The 19137-nt window shown below is 34.5% G+C and overlaps 1 protein-coding gene across 1 annotated transcript in view; it reads left to right on the top strand.

Annotated features, from left to right (window-relative positions):
- Window positions 1-19137, top strand: part of hob (bridge-like lipid transfer protein family member hobbit) — a 916854-nt gene that overhangs the window by 703652 nt on the left and 194065 nt on the right. The window lies entirely within an intron of this gene.

The raw sequence follows: 19137 nt of genomic DNA, 5'->3' as shown, positions 1-19137 counted from the left end.
AGGTCAGGGAATGACCACCGCACCGGAGCAATATAGCCTTAGTTGCTAATGCTCCTAAAAACCAAATAACAACAACAACCTCCCAGAGCTTGTGAGGAGGACATTTCAAATGACCTATACATTTTTTCTTGGTTAGTACCACCTTCAGCAAAGTTTTGCATACCACGCTGGCTGGCATACCTATGACTATCACTGAAATGCCACCTTCTCCTCGCATTATTAAAAAATTCTGGTTTGGAGGTAACTGGATTACTTGGGTCTACTCCATAGTTATTATTAAGATTGCAACTATCATTTGCAGTGGAATTGTATCTGGATCTTGTGCTTCTCGTCATGAATTACTTCTGAAGTTATGTGCTTTTGAGATTTCAGAACTGTGTAGAGCAGCAGGACTGCCAGTATCTTTGCTTTCTTCTGCATTTGATAGAGAGTTGGATCCATCAATTTTACTAGAATACTCAGGCTCATTTGCCTTTCCTTTGGTTTTCATCACTTTGTATTGTGGAAATTTCTTATGTGCATACACTTTGCATGCTTGGCAAAGGTAGAGTTTCCTCTTTGCAAGTGGCAACTTTGATAGTTTATTGACACAGCAGGTCCCTAGGATAATCGAGCAGTTGACACATTGAACAGAGCGAAGCAAGCTTCCGACACTGACTGCATGTGGTCTTTTCGGCATTAGCACTTTTCTTCTGTATTGGACTTGGCATATTTAGGCAATAAAGAACTTTGACAAATTTGCATTGTGGAATAGTTTGTTTTTCTGATTTGGAGCAAGGGCTTTAAAGCAATTTGTTACAATGACTAGCAGATATATGCCAGCTTGTAGGTCATTAGAAGCAGGTCACTAGGGAGTTGATTCTTTAAGTAAATAAGGGATTTCAAACAATCGTCTTAAGTGCAGACCTTGAAAGGTTTCCAAGTGGATGGCTTTAGGTTGCCAGGTGGTAGAAGGTTAACTTTGTTATGATGGGACATTACTGATTAGTTGAATTATAACACACAGAAAATTTAAAATAAAACTTTACCTGTCACATGGAATAGCGTACTCGATCTGCCAATGAGTTCCTCATACTAGCAGGAATGTCCTGGTATATGATTCATCACGATAAACTGTTTTAAATTATACTTTTTATTTATTTTTTTTTATTTTATTTATTTTTTTTTTTTGCACTAAACACGGAGCAACAAACTGTGTAGTCACACTTTCCTACCCTATAGTTACAATATTCTGTCCAAGATAAATGTATGAATCCACCATTTTAATTTCTACTCTAACAATTATATCCCTTTTCTTATGTTTCTTATATGCCTTTCCACTCCTTAGGTGGCATACTTGTTAATCATTACTTTTGTTTTAGCCATATTCATCTTTAGTACGAAATCCTTACTAACTCTGCATAACTGATTAAGGTTTTCCTCTAATTCTTGAGAATTATCACAGTGTCAGCTGCAAATTGTAAATGGTTTAGGTACTCTCTATTTACATCGACTCCTTTCTGCGACCAGTCCAATCTTCTGAAAGCTTCCTCAAGGGCAGCAGTAAACAGCTTCGGAGATATTGTGTCTCCTTGTCGAACTCCTTTCTCGATTTTAAATTTGCTACTGTCTTTGTCTAGTCTAATAAAGGATGTAGCACTCTCATATATTTTCTTCAAAATCATAATATATGGAGTATCTATGCCTTGTCTTTCCAGTGCCCAAAACATTGCCTTATGCTGTATGGAGAATTGCCTTATTCTCCATTAGCTGTGATATTACATGAAGGTGATCCATTTTTTAGAATCCTGTACTAAAGCCAGCTTGCTCTTTCATTTGATTCTCATCAATTATTCTTTTTTATTCTGTTAGTGATGACTCTTGTGAACAACTTGTAGCTATGGGACAACAAGCTAATTGGTCTATAATTTCCAATTTCTGATTTGTCTCTTTTCTTATGCAACAAAATTATGATTGCTTTATTCCACTCCTTAGGTGTCACTCTTTTCCTAATGTATTTGTGAAAAGCCTTGCCAATTTCTGAGTCATGTCTCTTCCTCCCAATTTTAACAACTCTACAGTGACTTCACCTTCACTTGGGGCTTTTTGATTCTTCATTTTCTACTATGCATGTTCTGTCTCTTCAGGAAGGATATCGAGTATGTTGCATGTGTTGCAACATCCCTTGCTCCTTATATAATACTTTATAGTAGTCTTCTGCCTTTTCTGCCTTCTTGAGTTATGTCTTCTGCAATTTATAAGTACACCATCACTATTCTTCAGATTCAGTGTCATTTATCTTTCTGTATTACTGCTCATGACTGCTGATTTAAGTACTTTGTTTTCTCTTAATGCTTGTTCTAGTTTTCATGTGTTAAATCTTCGTATGTCCTCTCTGAGTCACCTTCTTTTGGCTTTGCATAACTCAGTATACTCAATTTTGTCTTTGTGAGTGTTTACCTTGCTCTTCATTTGTTGTCTTCAGTTTATCGTGACAAGTAGTTCTTGACTAATTTTTTCTTCTTTGGATTTCTTTTTATCTATAGGTTTTTTTGGCTTTATCATTTTTAGTTAAGTTGCTGTATTCCTCGTTAATATCTTGGTCCTGAAAGGTCTGCAGAAGCTCAATATTGTTCTTAAATTCCAGTACATACTGCTTTTTCTCCTCTTCTGTTATTTCAAAGACCTTCGTATTATTTACCCAAGTCAGTTTTTTCCTTTCTTTTCTTACATCTATATCAATTGTGCATCTTACTATTCTGTGATTACTTCCAGTGTTTACTTTATTCAGGATGGTAACACCATTCACAGGAGCAATATGGCCTTAGTTGCTAATGCTCCTAAAAACCAAAATAACAACAACAACACTGTTCACAGTATACAGGGCTGCGTTAATGCTACAGCTAAACTGGCCATGGCTGGGGAGCCTCACCCGAAGAAGGGCCTCATTTTCAGTGTAAATATTTTCTAAAGTAGTGATAAAAATTTCTAATAATAATAATAAACCCTGGGAGAAGCTAATAATAATAAACCCTGGGAAAATCAAATGACAAATTGAATTTCAAAATAATGAAATAATAGCCAAGATAAGAAAAGGAGTTAAGCAGGGATGTGCATTATTGCCATTACTATTTAACTTATACATGGAGGACACTCTAGAGAAAGTGAAGTGTAAAACCAAAGGAATAAAAATAGGAGGAGTACAGGTGCAATTCATGCATTTTTCAGATGATATAGCAGCACTAGCAGAAAATGAAGAAGAATTGAAAAACACAATAGAACTAATGGAAGAAGTTTTCTTAGAATATGGGTTCAAAATTAACACAAAAAGGACAAAAATAATAGTTGCCAGAAAAGAAAGTCAAATCAAAACAGACAAGACAGAAATAGATAACAAGAAAATTGAACAAGTAAGTTCATATGTATATCTTGGAAGCAACATACAAGAGGATGGCAAAAGCCATTTAGAAATAAAAAGGAGAATTGCTATAGTGAAAGAAGCTTTTAGGAAAAAGAAATCATTTATTGCAAGCAAGATAAACAAAGAAAATAGGAAGAGATTTATGAAAACCTATATATGGAGTATACTGCTGTATGGATGTGAAACATGGTCAATAACAGCAATAGACTGGAGAAGAATTGAAGCATTTGAGATGTTTTGCTGGAGAACATTGATGAAAATCAACTGGAGAGACAAAAAGATGAATGAAGAAGTCCTCAGAGTAGCTGAGGAACAAAGAGAAATTAAGAAAACCATAATAAAGAGGAAGATGCAGTTCCTATTACATCTCTAGAGACACAATTATTGGATAGTTAACATACAGCTTGAAGGGAAAAGAAGCAGAGGACTGCCACTTGATGACATGCACCGACTCTCAAGAATGAACTACTGGGAAGCAAAACGAAAAGCCCAAATTCGGGTTGAGTGGAGAAAAAAGATCTCTGTGGCGAGAGGGCTTGGGCCTTAGAATGATGATGATGAATAATAAACCAAGAAAATGTGTAATATAAAAACATTCTTTAACTTAATTCTTTAAGTGTTTAAATTTTATTCTTGTGCCTTTTATTGTACAATAAATAAGTTAAAAGTTTCTATTAAAATTGTTTTTTATTATTAATTTATTTTTAAATTCAAAAAACAAAATATTGTGTAATATATACACACACATATATATACAATGCTTTTTTTGAGACAGTACGCAACGGTATGGCATACCGGCACCTTTATTAACAGTGACGTGTGACATTTGGATGCTGTACACTTCGAAATTTGTAATATTCCGTAAATTTTTTCGCATGTTTACCTACTTTTCAAATAAGCTTAAAGTTATTTAACTAAATTTGCATCTAACTGTCTATTGTTAGGATATCTTCTATATAAAACTTTATAACCATTTTTAGAATTCTAAATTACTCAGTCGGACCTCTGTTTAACGAACTCCTTTTAGAACAATTTTTTTTTTTTTTTTAATCCCCTTGGAAATTACATTTAAAATAGTTTCAGTTGAGCAAAGAAAATTTTCATATAACAAACGGCTTAGGAGAGACTTAACTGCGTACACACTGTTCGCACTTCTGGCCTTCAGGCAATTTAGGAAATTAGTGCTGCCGCTATGCAAGAATTGAGAAGGCTAAAGGGATTACCATTCTACAACTTAGTGGTACCTGTAAAACCTATCCGACCACCTGTCCCAGATACGGAGAGGTCGTGCTGGTCAACAATGAGCAGATAAATGGATATTCCCAATTGGCCCTGGTTCACCTTCTGCAGTGGTGTCCAACCTTTTCTTATACAAGGGGCATATTCAAGTTAGAATTCTTTCGGGTTTTGGGACTGAGTGATTCTAAAAATATTAGTGTTACATTTTCCATATCTTGTTACATATAAAAGGAAGTTTCTGTTTTCATGTTACCATTTTTGATTGCCTGAATATATATAAAAAAATGCAAATTCCCAATACTTTTATGTGTAACAAATCTATGTCACTAATTTATTTTTTAGAGTTTATTAAAATTATAAAAATATGACTTTCTTTTGTTTTTCAAAAAAATACCTTACTTTTGCCTTTAAATGCTCACTTAATGAGAAATTTTTTTTTTTTTTTAATTAGCAAAATTTAAAATGGTGTTTCAATTCACTTTCTGCACAGGCCTAGGTTGGACACTGCTGGGAATCAACTGTAAGCATCCTGTTCAAGAATTAGGAAAGAGTGAGTTACTTTTACCCCGACAAATAATCATCTGTTGTTTCACGGAAGTGCGTTATCCACATTTTTCCATAAATTTTCCCTATCTCTGTTTACGTGGTCACAATAGCTGGATATCCGAATGACACCAACATTTTGGACAGTTTACAAAAAAAAAAAAGAAAGAAAAATTCAAATTTAAGAACTTGTGACAATATTGATGACGAAAGAAGAAAAATGATGACAACGAAGGTAGTAAACCTTCTAAACAAGAAATGTTGGCGTTTGGTGAGAATGAATTTAGAAAATTGTCAATTAGGCTTCAGTAAAATGAAAGAGATACAATTTGTCCATTTCGGGGAAACCTAATCGAAAATATGATTTTTGGAAAAATTGAAGAGCATTTGATGAAAGCTCTGAATACAATACCAATTTTATTGAATGAATGTGAATGAGGATTTTCACAAATGAATCTGATCGTCAGCCCAACCAGAGCTTCGTTGATGACAAACAATTTCTTCACTAATATTTCTTAAAATTGTAGACCCACCGGTGACACAATTCAATCCACCAAATATGTCGATTGGTGGCTGCTTCGGAAATGTCATTCAGCAACAGACACAAACAGTAAGAAGTCGGCATAGTGTGTTGGATGAGAACTCCATAAAAATTTGGAATATTCTATAAAAACTTTATTATGAAATTATTTTACGTATTTTTTTACTTATTACTTATTTTATAAACATTTACTTATTTTCTATATACTTGAATAATAAATTTATGCTTAGTAAACTGTGTAAATAAATTTAATTTGTTGTTCTGATTCCAAAAACATTACTACTAAGTAACAACATCAGGAAATAATTTTTTAGAGTACTGTACTTTTCGTGTCCTTTTAATTTTCAATTTTTCCTGATAGCAAAGAATGAGTACCGGAACCTATTTTTTTTTACAAAAAAAGCACTGTGTATATATATATATATATATATATACAGGGTGATTCACTACCAGTGCGACAAACTTGCAGGAGGTGTAGGGGGCACAATGACGAATAGGAATCACATAGCATTGCAGGGTCCGAAATGCCTTCGTCATGCAGTAGAGGACATTGAACGGGAGGTTGCGTGAACAGCGATCCCGCTGGAAGTCGGCATTTGCGAACCGTTTCTGTTGAAGAAACCAAGTAGCAAAAGTCCTCCGGAGTGGATAATCCGCAGGCTCCAATGATTGGACGCATTGCAGATGGTATGAACTCATTTGGTTTGTTGACAGTATCCTCCATACAGTGGATTGGGAAATACCCAATCGTTGGCCTATCACTCGAGTACTCATACTCGGATTGCCTTCTGCAAGACGTAGGACATTCTTCTCATTGTCTGGTGTCCTCGTCGTTCGCTCTCGATTCATGGTACCTCTCGTGAAACAACCAGTCTCATGTAACCTTCTGTGCACACGTGCGAAAATCGTATGATGAGGAGCACGCCTGTGCGGGAAACGTTCCTGGTACAAGCACAGCGCGCCCATTACAGTCCGCAGCTCCATACATGAGGTGCATGTCGGCCAGTTCAATGTTTGAATACTCGTCCATCCTACTGCCTCGGGAACCGGTTTGCAAATGCTGACTTCCAGCGGGATCACTGTTCACGCGACCTCCCGTTTAGCGTCCTCTACCACATGACAAAGGCATTTCGAACCCTGCAATGCTATGTGATTCTGATTTGTCTTTGTGCCCCCTACACCTCCTGCAAGTTTTTGTCGCACTGGTAGTGAATCACCCTGTATATATATTAAAGCAGCCTCAAATTTAAATATGGCCGGGGGCCTATTTCATCCTTAATCTGGCCCTGGCAATATATATTCTGTTAATGAAAATGAAGTTAATTTCATTAGTTGTTAATCCATTTGGGCTTTTCCATGATTTATTTTTTTTGAGACACCCTGTATAAAGAATTATATTATTATAATAACTATCATATGACTTATTTTTTAATAATACAGTCGATTCTGGTTATTTGGGACACATCGGGACTAGTGCATTTTGGCCCGATTAAGCGGCTGCCCCATTTATTCGAAGTTTCCCGTAAATAATTAAAAATACAATGAACCCCCGCTTTACAATTGGTTCATTGTACAATCAAAAATCACATTACGATGGACTCACCATAGTAAAGTACTATTCACTATACGATGTGTAGTAAGCACCGGTCATTGTGATCACGTTTGTGAATTGAATTTTAATTCTATTAAACAGCGATTCTAATTAGTGAAAATAGAAGGAATATTATCCACAGGCTATAAAAGTAAAGATATATTAAGCAAAAATTTACCCTTTATTATCTTACCAATTAAAAAATTAAATGATATGTGAAAATCAGAAGAATATACGTGATAATCGGAATAATTAATACATACTGTAATATGTACATACTAACTAGTTGACATTTCTGTTCACTGACATTTGTGGGTGGGGGTTAAAATTTAAAACAGCAAAAAGATAAGCAATCAATAACAAAGAACATGGCACACACAAATTGCAAGTAACATGATATGCGCAAGTAAGAACGGAATAACAAGTTACGAAGCTTTAACAATAGGAATAAAGAGAAGATTCTAAAAATAAATTTTTTATGTGATTGAAAATTCCATGGAAGTGTAAACACATTTCACCATAATAACCCACAGAATTCCAGCTGTCTGTAGTATCGCAATTTCAATAAGATAGAGTTTACCATCCATTTATGATGGTTGCTAACAGAAAAGCCTTTGTCTAACAGAAAAGCCCAATAAACAGGGGCTACTAATTGTTTGTATTGCTTTATGGTTGTGATCTCCAGAAATCCAACCGAACCACGTGGTACGGTCGCAGACAATCATAGGGTAATCTCCAGTGCTGCATTCTCCTGCCCAGATTAAACGGCATGTTGTCCCAATTAAGCGAAGGCTATTTTCTCGATTGGGTTCTGTTTTTTAAGATTTGCCCCAAACAGATGGCTGCCTCGATTAACCAGTGGCCCAAATAACTGGAATCCACTGACAACATGCCGTTTAATCAGGGCAGGAGACTGCAGCACTGGAGATTACCCTATGATTGTCTGTGACGGTACCACGTGGTTCGGTCGAAATTCTGGAGGTCACAACCATAAAACAAAACAATTAGCAGTCACCTGTTTATTGGGCTTTTCTGTTAGTGAAATCTATCATAAACGGACAGTAAACTCGATCTTACTGAATTTGCGATAACACCGACAGCTGGAATTCTGTGAGTTATTATGGTGAAATGTGTTTACACTTCCATGAAATCTTCAATCATATAAAAAAATTAATTTTCAGATCTTCTCTTCATCCCTATTTTTAAAGCTTTGTAACTCGTTACTCCGTTTTCACTTGCGCATATTGTGTTACTTGCAATTTGTGTGTGTGTGTGTGCCGTGTTCTTTGTTATTGATTGCTTATCTTTTTACTGTTTTAAATTTTAACTCCCCACAAATGTCAGTGAACAGAAATGTCAACTAGTTCATATGTACATATTACAGTACTTGGAAAATTAAATGCACAGGGCATAATCCTTATGGGTTTTGATAATTAACTATATAGTATCGGTGTACATACACCATAGTTAACCCATATATTTGAACTACGTAGTGCAGATGCCCTCTACGCTACATACGTAGTTCAAATATATGGGTTAACTATGGTGTATTTACACCGATACTATATAATATTACAGTACGTATTAATTATTCTGATTATCACGTATATTCTTCCGATTTTCATGTGTCATTTTTAATTGGTAAGGTAATAAAGTGTAAATTTGTGCTTAATATATCTTTGCTTTTATAGCCTGTGGATAATATTCCTCCTATTTTTGCTAATTAGAATCGCTGTTTAATAGAATTAAAATTAAATTCACAAATGTGATCGTAATGACCGGCACTTACTGCACATCATATAGTGAACGGTACTTTACTATGGTGACTCCATCGTAACGTGATTTGATTGTACAGTGAACTAATTGTAAAGGAGGGGGGGTACATTTTATTTTTAACTATTTATGTGAAACTTCGGATAATTGGGGCAGCCGCTTAATCGGGCCAAAATGCACTAGTCCCGATGTGTCCCAAATAACCAGAATGGACTGTATATATATATATGTAAAAATTTTTTAGTTAATTATAGTACCAACTAGATAAATTGGAGAATTTAGCATAAATTCTACTAGGGTGAAAACTATATTCATTAGTTCAAAGGGTCAAGTTTAGGTAACCTAAGTTGAACTTCTTTGTTGTACCCTCTAAATAAACACATATAATAAAATAAAGTAAAATAAAAATGAAATGAAATGAAATGAAATAGTAAAATTAATATGATAATACAGCTAATTATCGATATATGGATACATTAAATGGATTATATATTCACAGTAAATTGTCAGTATATTTGAACATAGAAAAACTGGCAAATGGCAAACAGAAACAGATAGCCTCAGCTAATTATTGATGGGATATATTGAGTGGAGCTAGCCCTAGTTAATGTTCCATTCAATGTATCCATATATCGATAATTAGCTATATTATCATTTTAATTTTACTATTTCATTTTATTTTTATTTTATTATATGTGTTTATTTATAGCAGGCCTGGGCAAACTTTTGGGCTGAAGGGCCACAATAGGAATTCAAAAAGAAGGTGGGCTGCACGTAAAATACTATTTTTAGATATATATTATTTGTTATCATGAAGAAGAAATATAACATAAAAAAATTATTCTCTAACAACCAAGAATTTAATGAGATGAATGGAACTGTTTTACATGTTTTAACATTTTTTTTAAATATCGGGTGTTAATTTTGTAGTTGAAATTCTTAAAACTGCTTGTAAATGTTCATCAGCGATGCTTGATCGTAAAGAATTTTTATTTAGATTCAATATGGAAAATGTTTGTTCACATATGTAGGTTGATCCAAAAATAACCAACATTTTTTGGGCAAAATCTTTAAGTTCGTCGAATTTGTCCGAATTAAGAGTATTGTAAAATTTACAGATTTCCTCACAACGGTGCAATTCCCTTAAATCGGTATCACACTGCAGATCTATAATCTGAAGTTGTGATTCACTCGGTGCACTATCAATTTCTATTGAAAATGCGTCGCACACTATTGCCAAACTTGTCTCAATTTTTTGGAAGTCGCCAAATCTTCGTGAAAAGTCGTCATTCAAAGCGTTGATAATTTCACAATATTTTTCAATTTTACTTTCTGGAATCTTCAGCAACTTCATGGTTGGAAAGTGGTCTACCTTGTTAATCAATAAATGTCGAAGGAACAACTGGAGTTTTAATTGAAATCCATTCAAACTTGAGTTTTAATTGAAATCCATTCAAACTTTTTACCATATCATGGGCGTATAAATTTTTCCCTTGTAACACGGTGTTGAAAGTATTTAAGTGTGTCACGATGTTCAGGGTAAACGCAGATTCATAAATCCAGTTATTATCAGTTAATTCGGGAAAGTCCATAATATTTTTCAGTTTTAAAAATAGAATGATGTCATCTTTAAGATCCCATACTCGCTGAAGAACTTTTCCTAAGCTAAACCATCGAATTTGGTTATGATAAGGAATATCTGTGTACTCGGATTCAATAATTTGAAGAAAATTAACGAATTATCTGTTTTTCAGGCTCCTCAATCGTATTCAATTTACTAGTTAATTTACTAATACAAGATGTGACATGTTCAACTTTTAACACATTTTTACATAATACTTGTTGATGTATAATACAATGAATTGTAATTAAATTATAATCAGCATAATTATCACAAATTTTATCCTGAATTTTCTTTAACTCTTCAACATTTTTACCTGTCAAACTTGGTGCTCCATCAGTTGTTACGCTTACCATTTTGTTCCATTGTAAATTATATCTTGTTAAGCATTTTTTAACTTTTTCAAATATATCAGCTCCCGTTGTTTGGTCTTTAAGAGATTCCATTGAAAGAAGCTCTTCAATAGTTTCAAAATTAGAGGTACATCCACATCTGAAAATTAATAACTGCGCAGTATTCTTTTGGTTGTTACTTTCGTCAAGAACTATCGAGTACCATGTTATGGATTCTAATACTGATAATAATTGTTCATTCAAATTTGTATCGATACTTTCAATTCGTCTTACTATGGTTCGCCGAGAGAAACTTATATTCTCAAATTTGTGTTTAATGTCAGGACATATAATTCCACAACCTTCAGTCATACATTCTTTAATATGAATTAGTCTTTAATTAACAACCTTCTTTAAATAACATTCTTTAATATGAGTTAGTCTCCATCAGAAAAAGACTCGTTGCTTTTTGCAATTATATGAGAAATAACGAAACTTGCCTCTACAGTAGCTTCTTGTTCCTTAGTTAGCCTCGTAAACACATTTTGTCGTCTAGATAAATTTTGAATCAATCCATCAGCAGTTTTCTTTCTCGCTTCTGGAGTTAAATCGACACCATATTCGGAATGTTTAGTAGTGAAATGTCTTTTAATATTGTACTCTTTCAATACTGAGACACTCTCCTGGCAGATGAGACAAATAGTCTCGTTATTTATGTTAGCAAAAAAATATTTTGTGTTCCACTCTTCATTGAAGACACGATGCTCTTGTTGAAATTTTTGTTTTTTATTAATTTTTAAAAGGGCGTAAATATTATTTTTATCACTACTGGCACCAAGATGATAACAGAAGTTAATGCAAAAAAACTAACTGCGGGATGACCGTCAGAGAAAACAGATTGGAACTGCGGCCGGTCAGCAGTCCTATCCTATTACACCGCCACCGCAGCTGAGCCGTTGTTGTCATCACCGGTTGTCTGTTACCGTAGTTTCACGCGGATAGTTTATAATTGCAAATTATACCATTATAAAAGCCCCCGTTGGCTCGCTCCGGTTCGTGCGCAATTTCAAATTCTATCTCAATTTGAACAATACAGAGATGATAAAACAATTTACAAGTCGACAAATTCTATAATGTATTACATATACAAATTTATTTTTAAAAAAGGCGTCGCAAAAGGCATAAGATAAGTAAACTTTTTTCGAAAATACAATTAAAGCTCGCGGGCCATGGTTTGCCCGGGCCTGATTTATAGGGTACAACAAAGAAGTCCAACTTAGGTTACCTAAACTTGGCCCTTTGAACTAATGAATATAGTTTTCACCCCTAATACTTTTATGCTAAATTCTAGTTGGTATTATAATTAACTAAAAAATTGTTATATACAGACACAATGTACAATCATAAATTTGATGGCATTAATCTGTTCTGCGACTCATTCTCTTTTTTTTTATTTCTTATATTCTTTTACATAACTTCTTATATATATGTATATCAAATTATACATATATTTGAATAATATTTAAAATAATTGGAAACTGAATCTTTCATAATAAAAATAAAAACAAAAAGGTACAGCAAACATCAGAGGCAACAAAAAGTATATTCCTCTACACAATGCTTGAAATATAACCATAGAAATAAATTAGAATAAGAATTAAAAATAAAAAAAATAATGCCAGCAGCATGGCAAGATAAGAGCAAAAATAACCAAAATTAAACATAACAATAAACCACAGGGTGGGAAGAGAGGGGTAACAAGAGTAAATATTGCAGCAGAAACTCTCTAAGATAATTTAGAACATCTAAATGTAAGGATGATAAAATAGATTAAATTTCGAAAGCCAATTAAATAAATTTAACGGTGCCCCCTCTGATGGGCTCCAGGTCCAAATTCATGTGAAATATACACTACAATAAAATAAAACAAAAAGAAGCCAAAAATAGACTGACCATTACGCCCCATTTATGTACCTTTTTATTTTTATTAAGAAAGATTCAGTTTCCAATTATTTTAAACGTTATTCAAATATATGTATAATTATATCACATGACAGTAGTGGGCGAATTGCTAACACTGCGCCTGTGCTGCCATCCATAGTTCATTACTTGTCTATATAATCTGGTTAAGATTACTTTTGTCAGTAGTGTGGCTTTCCACTGGAGTGTTCGTATCTGTCCTATTTTTTAATTTTCGCTACATCAGGACCACCGCTGTTCAAGTCCTCTGCATTGGCAGTTGATCTGGGGATTGGGTGGCGGACTGATCTTTCGATCGACTCGCCTTGGCGGCGATTTGTCTAGCTATCGAAATGCAGCGATTCTCTGACCATTATTGGCCTTGTGGTCCTCTGTTGAGATGTGGTGTAATTGTCAGTCTATTTTTGGTTTATTTTTGTTTTGTTTTATTGTAGTGGTTTACATCTCTGTTAGTGATATTTCACATAAATTTGGACCTGGTGCCCATCAGAGGGAGCGCCATTAAATTTATTTAATTGGCTTTCGAAATTTAATCGAGAGTTTCTGCTGCAGTATTTACTCTTGTTACCCCTCTCTTCCTACCCTGTGGTTTATCGTTATGTTTAATTTTGGTTTTTTTCACTCTTGTCTTGCCATGCTGCTGGCATTATTTTTATTTTTAATTCTTATTCTAATTTATTTCTATGGTTATATATATAACCATAGAAATAAATTTATATATAGATATATATATATATACACATACACACACACATGCACAGAATCGGATTATTAAAAGGTCGAAAACCACTGCATTAGTTTTTTCTTTTGGCCTAGGGCGCCATGAAAATATTACTGGGACGCTAAGCGTGTCGTGAACCGAGAAAGTTTGGGAACCTCTAGTTTACACCTAAACAGAATTTTGAACTGATGAGACATTTGAAAAGAAAAATATATAAGATGCTTATAAATTAGCAGGGAACATGGAATCCTACAGAAAGTACAGACTTGCCTGCATTCAGGTTACTAAAGGGGTTAGGTAAGCTAAAAGCAGATTATGAGAAGGCCTGAGCTAAGAGCATAAAGAAAAGTAACAATGAATTTTTTGCTTATGTGAACACTAGAAGGAAAGGGATGAACAACATTGGCCCACTACATATCAGTGGCATAACTATTGGTGAACCTGTTAAGCTTACTGACAAACTGAATTAATATTTTGTTCCTACATTCATACATGAAGTTTTTAAGGATGGAAATGCCAGAAGTACATCAAGTTAAAACTGGGAGTTAATTATTTTGTTATAACTGAGGAAAAAATGGAAGAGAAATTGCCAAAGCTAAAAGTAAATAAGGCACCTAGAGCTAATGGGATCTATCTGGTTATATTAAAAGAGCCAGTAAAAGAGGTAAGCGAACTCTTGGACATGATTATGAGAGCATCCTTGGATTCAGAGGATGTTCCTGTATATTGGAAGTGTGCAAATCTGTCTCCAATTCACAAAGGACAATGTGCACAATTATCGACTCATAATCCACATCTGTTTCATAGAAAAATTCAGTCAGTAGTTAAAGAAGTATTGCAAGATCATCTTTGACAGGAATGTAATTATATGGAAATCACGGCAGGAGTTTGTTAAGGAAGGGGATCCTCTCTAACCAATCTGATTAGCTACTATGATGCAGTAACAAAGGAACTGGATGCAAACAATAATTTTGACATCATATTTAGATTTCAGTAAAGCTTTTGACATTGTTCCACATAGTTCCACTGTTTTACAGATTGGAGCAGTGTGGCAGCTACTGATAAGGATAAAGGGATGGTAGAGTGGCAGAAGACAGTGGGTGGTTATAAATTGGTGCTGCTCTTCTTGGATGAATATTATTAATGGAGTGCTTCAGTGCCCCTTACTGTTTACAGTATTTATTAATGAAGGCATATCAAGCTTTTTCTCTAAGTTTGCAGATGATACAAAGGTTGTTAGGGTGATTAATGACAGGAATTAAGGCATACTACTTCAGTATAATATATACTTCAGCAAAACCTAGATAAATTAAACAGATGGGCTGAGAAGTGGAATTTGAGGTTTAACATTGATAAATGTAAGGTACTGCATATTGACAGCAGTAATCCTAGAATAAACATACTAATTAGGTGGTATTGCACTTAGAGTTGTGGAGAATGAAAGACACTTAATGATAATTGTACAGTCCGAAACGAAATTCTCTTAGCATTGCAGATAGGCTGGCAGAGCAGTTCATGAGGTTCTATTAATATCGGAACTTTGCTTAGCAGGGACAAGGAGGTGGTTATCCTGTTGTATAAAGGCCACTAGTCAGGCCATATCTTGAATAGTACATACAGTCAGTCCTTGTATAGCACACGTTTACACTACACAAATTCAATCATACACAATTTATAAATAGGGGGACAATGTCATATATAACATGAACCGAATTGCCTTATGCCCAATTCAGCTTTGTGTTTACAAGAAATGGCAATCGAATGCAGTGGAATCAGAACAGCTGAACTCAACACTTACTGCATAGTTTTACCCAGTTGCTACACTTGTGCTGCTTGTTTGTGTGTATCAAATGTGTCTCCTCATTTTTGTTCTTTTTATACTGTAATTGTGCTTTATTCCCTAAAAATGAGTAAAGTACTAGAAAATGGTATGAAAAGCAAGCATGATGATTGAAGATACTGCAGATTCAGAGAGTAAAAAAAAGCCAACACGGCAAACTACAGAACACTTGCCAGACAAATTAGTTTGCCGCTACTGTAGTTTCTCCCTGAATTCTCGGTAAACAAATAGTGCTTGTTATCAGTAGAAGTCGAGATTGACGTGTTGGTGTGACAGATGAAGTTAGGAAACCTTATTTCCTAACTTAACGTTTAAGGTTAAGAAATAACATAACCTAACTGCTGAGAACAACTAGAAAGAATGAAGAGAAAATAAAAGCAAATTTTATAGCAAGAACAACTCAAAGTGTAGCAAAAGACATTAGATCAAGACAAAAAGAATTGGAAGAGATGGACCATCTGTTATCTGTTTGAATAGAAGATCAAACAAAGAAAAGATCAGAAACAAGTTTGCTTACGATAAAAGCAAAAGCATTAGCAACATTTTATTATGTAAAAATCATAATAAAATACATATTTTAATTATGATTATTTATTGCATTTGATAATGTTTTGGTTACAAATGTGTGTTCAACCATGGATGGTTGGCACCTAACCCTATTTTTCCCGTAAGGCCTGTTATTTGTATTGCACGAGGGTTTCTAGGAACACATCTACCATGTTATATGAGGTCTGACTGTATACAGGTCTGGAATCCTTATTTAAAAAAAAATATGTGGCTCTCTTGGAACAGGTGCAGAGAAAAGCAATCAAATTAGTCAAGAACACAAAGGGAGCAGTTCTGTTACCACAAAAGACTTCTTTCTGCAAATTGCAGCTCTTAGAGGCTAGACACCTGTAAGGAGACCTGATTGAAGTGTTTGAGGCTTTAAATGGATTGAGTAACCTTACAGATGATGGTATTCTGACTTTTGAACATAAACCTAAATTGAAAAAAGGATGGCTGCAAAATAGATGTGCAAAAATTTGCTTTGAGACCTAGATAGTAATTCATTCTTGGAACTAACTGCCATCTGCAGACATACTACCCTGATGCCTCCGTTGCCGTAATAAAAATTCTGAAACTTCAACCCAACATTAATTTCCATTCAGCGTGGTTGTTCAACCATTGCCTCACTGTGAATTCCTTGTGAGATCACTTTCTATCATGCCATATTAAATTTTTAAGGTCTATGTATTCTCCACCCTTAAAACTATCTTTGAAATGGAGATGTAATAGTCACTAATAAGCAAGTCCAAATAAAGGAATGCACAGTGGTTACTCCAAATATCTCTCCTATGTCAAAATGTCTCTCCCATTGAGAGTTCTCTAAGTAAAGTGGGTAACTTATATGACCGAAAAATTAATGTAATCAGTAGTTAAAGAAGTAATATATAAAAATTTCAATGGCCATAATGAAGCCATAAGACAATCACAGAATGGATATGTTCAATTTCGGAGGATAATGGTAGAATCCAACATCAATTCTCTAAGTAGTGCAGACAGGCTCCAATGATGGCTTATGAAATATATCTGCGATAGACAGTTTATTAAAAAGAGGTGATTATCTCCTCATATAAAGCAGTGATTAGGCCACATCTACAATATTGGATACAGGTTTGGAAACCTTATTTTAAGATGTATGTAAATCTGTTGCAGTGGGCACAGAGAATACCAGTGAAGTTAGGTTTGGTGCACAAAAGGCAGAAAACATTCTGTAAATTGCAGCAAAACTGATCATCTGTGTGGAGATTTAATTAAAGTTTTTAAGGCCTTAAAAGAATTGAATAAACTACCTGTTGATTGCTTTGTTTCTCTTTCTCAAACAACATACACACATGCAAGGAGATACAAATTTAAACTGATAAAGGATGATTGAAGAATTGTGGAAATTTCCTGCAACCATCTTTACTCAGTTTAAATTTATGACCTCTCGTGTGTCCTGTGAGCAAGAGTAAGGATGTTATGTTCATTTAGCTTACTCATTCACAGATTCAAAGCCTTAAACACCTCAATCAAATGTCTTTGGAGATGCCTAGTATCAAGATGAGCAACTTGCAGAACTGAAGTATTCCTTAGTAAGAGTCCCTTATGTTCTCCTCACTAATCTTGTTGCTCTTCTCTATACCCATACCAACGAATCCACATCCTTCTTAAAATGAGACTTCTTAATTGTATGCAGTACTCAAGATGTGCCCTAACCATTGCCTTATACGCGTTGGATAATCACCTCCTTATCTCTACTGACAAAAAACACCATGAGCTCTACTACAACCCATCTGCACTTCTCAGTAATCTTCATGTGTAACTGCACTGTTATTCTCCAGTTCTTTTTCATTCACTAGACTGAGTGTGGCCACACAGTTAGCATATTATCCTGGGATTATTGCTGCCCATATGTGGTACTTTGCATTTTTCTATGTTAAACTTTACTTGTCACTTCTCAGCCCATCCACCTGATTTGTCTACTTTTTATAGCAGCAGCAGCATACCCTGATTACTATGATTAACAACCCTGCCAAACTTCGTATCATTATCATTATTCTCAGGACGGACTCTGGGTGTGGCAAGCCCATACTCACCAAACATGTGCAAACTTAGGTATTCAGACTGATATGCTTTTATCATTAATACATAAAGAAAACAACGGTGGGCCAACCACTGAACTTTGGGGGACTCTGCTAATAACATTAGTCCAAGTAGAGCAGCACCTATTTATAAATAACTTCTGGCTTGTACCACTCAACCCTTTCTTTATTCATATCAGTAACTTGCCCTTAATGCCACAATGCTTTAATTTGTATAGTTGTCTTTTATGTAGAACAGTTATTTTTTGTATCCAATTCCTTTGTTACTGCATCATAGTATCAATTCACAATCATTAAACAAATTACTTCTTTAACCAGTGACTCCATTATAGACTCATTAGATTGACATGAAGATGTCAATCTAATGAGTCTATAATTACTCACTTCACTTCTTGATCTCACTTTATGAATTGGAGATACATTTGAACATCTCCAGTCCACAGTGACCCCTCCCTGAATCCAAGGATGCTCTCAAAATCATGGCTAAAGGTTTGTTACAACTTTTGTGGCCTCTTAATATAATTGTGTATATCTCAATGGCCTCAGCTGCCTTATTCACTTTTAGCTACAACAATTTGTTTCCCTTTCCTGTCAGTTATCACAAAATGATATAGTTCTCTGTAATGTGATTTCTTCTGGCATCCCCCATCCCTAATAGTGCATCTACATTCATATTATCAAAATGTTTCTGTAGATGCAAAATATCTATTCAGTTTTTTCAGCAACCAGAGCAAGATCTTCCACAGAGCAGCAAAAATAATATGCAATGAAGACTTATTCTGCATTACTACTCTACATTATATGCTATTCTTATTTATCCATTAAATTAAATTAATAGTAAGAAATAACTACAAAAATTTTGAAAATGCTAATTTATGAAACATAAATTAAACATCCTTTTCACCTTAAAAAGCTATCACCATTATAAT

The sequence above is a fragment of the Mastigoproctus giganteus genome, chromosome 5 (genome assembly GCF_048544385.1).
Source record: "Mastigoproctus giganteus isolate SK-2022 chromosome 5, ASM4854438v1, whole genome shotgun sequence".
NCBI lineage: Eukaryota > Metazoa > Arthropoda > Arachnida > Uropygi > Thelyphonidae > Mastigoproctus > Mastigoproctus giganteus.
The sequence above is the reverse complement of the archived record's forward strand: the minus strand, read 5'-3'. Positions and strand labels throughout refer to the sequence as shown.